General features: G+C 39.0%; 2 non-coding genes across 2 annotated transcripts; both read left to right on the top strand.

The window, feature by feature from the left end:
- The first annotated feature begins 288 nt into the window (after positions 1-288).
- Positions 289-361, top strand: TRNAR-CCU (transfer RNA arginine (anticodon CCU)). The gene has a single exon. It is a non-coding gene; the product is annotated as a tRNA-Arg (tRNA).
- Positions 362-1,839: 1,478 nt separating this feature from the next.
- On the top strand, positions 1,840-1,912 carry TRNAR-CCU (transfer RNA arginine (anticodon CCU)). Its single transcript has one exon. It is a non-coding gene; the product is annotated as a tRNA-Arg (tRNA).
- The last annotated feature ends 588 nt before the right edge of the window (positions 1,913-2,500 follow it).

Raw genomic sequence — 2,500 nt, 5'->3', positions numbered from 1 at the left:
TGATGATAAGGATGGCTTGATACCATTTTCTAAGCCCAGTATATTGAGAAAAGAAGTAAGTCAAGAAGAAGTGTGGAGTCGAAAGTGGTTCTCCAATTTCTCTCCACTTGCTAAAATTGCAAAGTCTCCATTATAGCATAGAAGAGAGCGTTAAAGTCGGGGATGGAAGAGGATGAAAATGGGAAGTTTACTTATTGAGAGAAGTGAGAAATGCCCTGTGTGCACACACCGGTGTCTGACCATAGAATACATTTAAATAATGTCTCTAGAAAAGAGCTATGTATGTGTGCCTCAGTGGCCTAATGGATAAGGCACTGGCCTCCTAAGCCAGGGATTGTGGGTTCGAGTCCCATCTGAGGTGATAACAAAAATCCTCCCTCTATCTTTTCCAGAAAATTAGGTAGATTTATTACATGCTTCCTCTCAGAAGTTTATGAGGGATTAGTTACTTTGAAACGGTCCCATTTTACTTGTGTACACTTCACAGTCATGTTAGTGTTCTGAAACTGCAAAGTATATTTTTAAATGCCTATTTTTGTGAGATGCATTTTCGACCGGCCAGAACATATTCCTTTGGAAAAAATGATTTGAATTGGATTGGTGTGAATCTTGTTTCTAGAGGTGGTGACAGGCTTTCAGCTACTTGAATAGGTCAAGCCAGGATTCATAAAACGTATACAACCTATGTGAGTGTGAAAAATTAGCATATGCAGGAAGGAGCAATTTGTCCTACTTTCAAAACAGTTTCACTCCACGTCTGGAAACTTCCAGAGCTATGTAGAGAATACAAATGAGCTTTAAACTCATGAGGAAAGAGGTTTGTATGCAAAAAGGAAAACAAAAGCATATCGTACTCATAAAATACTCAATATATAGATTCCAAAAAAGTGCTTCCCGCGAAAAGAGGTGAAAGAACACTATGGGATGTAAACCTGAATACCTTTCAATAATATGTTCTCCATCCATGCATACCACCTACATGATAAAAATCATCTCAGGTGAACGGATGACCGCGTGGCCTAATGGATAAGGCTTCTGACTTCAGATCAGAAGATTGAGGGTTCGAGTCCCTTCGTGGTCATTTTTTGCCAATGGTCACACAATCTGCTTTACATTCAGAGTGGAAAAAGTATTTTCCAATACTCTTGTAGTCCTCACTTTCTCATTACTAATCATTAATAAAGTGGAGTACATACTGTAAACTCATTCAGGTTGCATCTTCAGTCTAACTACTTGTGCATTTTAGTGGCATTAAAAAGTGCTTCTATGCCGACGCACTGAATATGTAATAGGTTTGCAGAATTTTGACGTTACAGAATGGGTTTTTAGCTTAAGTGTGTGTAGAAGAACTGCAAGGTATGGGCCTATGTGTGCATAGAGTGCTACATGTGTAAAGTCTGTATGATTTGGGCAGTTAAAGTGCTTATTTTGCCTCCGAGTAAGAAAAGTACCACAAAAAATGTATAAAGGATCGGCACATTGGCTGCCTTTGCTGATGCCCCCGTTGCCTAATTTGTAGTGCAATGGTTAAGTTGCAGAGTGTGGTTGAACTTGGTTAGGAGACTTGGTGCCTCTTTCCGTGTCCTGCTGATGATAAGGATGGCTTGATACCATTTTCTAAGCCCAGTATATTGAGAAAAGAAGTAAGTGAAGAAGAAGTGTGGAGTCGAAAGTGGTTCTCCAATTTCTCTCCACTTGCTAAAATTGCAAAGTCTCCGTTATAGCATAGAAGAGAGCGTTAAAGTCGGGGATGGAAGAGGATGAAAATGGGAAGTTTACTTATAGAGAGAAGTGATAAATGCCCTGTGTGCACACACTAGAAAAGAGCTTTGCATGTGTGCCTCAGTGGCCTAATGGATAAGGCACTGGCCTCCTAAGCCAGGGATTGTGGGTTCAAGTCCCATTTGAGGTGATAACAAAAATCCTCCCTCTATCTTTTCCAGAAAATTAGGTAGATTTATTACATGCTTCCTCTCAGAAGTTTATGAGGGATTAGTTACTTTGAAACGGTCCCATTTTACTTGTGTACACTTCACAGACATGTTAGTGTTCTGAAACTGCAAAGTATATTTTTAAATGCCTATTTTTTGAGATGCATTTTTGACCGGCCAGAACATATTCCTTTGGAAAAAATGATTTGAATTGGATTGGTGTGAATCTTGTTTCTAGAGGTGGTGACAGGCTTTCAGCTACTTGAATAGGTCAAGCCAGGATTCATAAAACGTATACAACCTATGTGAGTGTGAAAAATTAGCATATGCAGGAAGGAGCAATTTGTCTTACTTTCAAAACAGTTTCACTCCACGTCTGGAAACTTCCAGAGCTATGTAGAGAATACAAATGAGCTTTAAACTCATGAGGAAAGAGGTTTGTATGCAAAAAGGAAAACAAAAGCATATCGTACTCATAAAATACTCAATATATAGATTCCAAAAAAGTGGTTCCAGCGAAAAGAGCTGAAAGAACACTATGGGATGTAAACCTGAATACCTTTCAATAA

This window comes from Triturus cristatus, chromosome 4_1 (genome assembly GCF_964204655.1).
Source record: "Triturus cristatus chromosome 4_1, aTriCri1.1, whole genome shotgun sequence".
NCBI lineage: Eukaryota > Metazoa > Chordata > Amphibia > Caudata > Salamandridae > Triturus > Triturus cristatus.
Note: the sequence above shows the minus strand (reverse complement) of the source record. Positions and strands in the feature narration are given on the sequence as shown.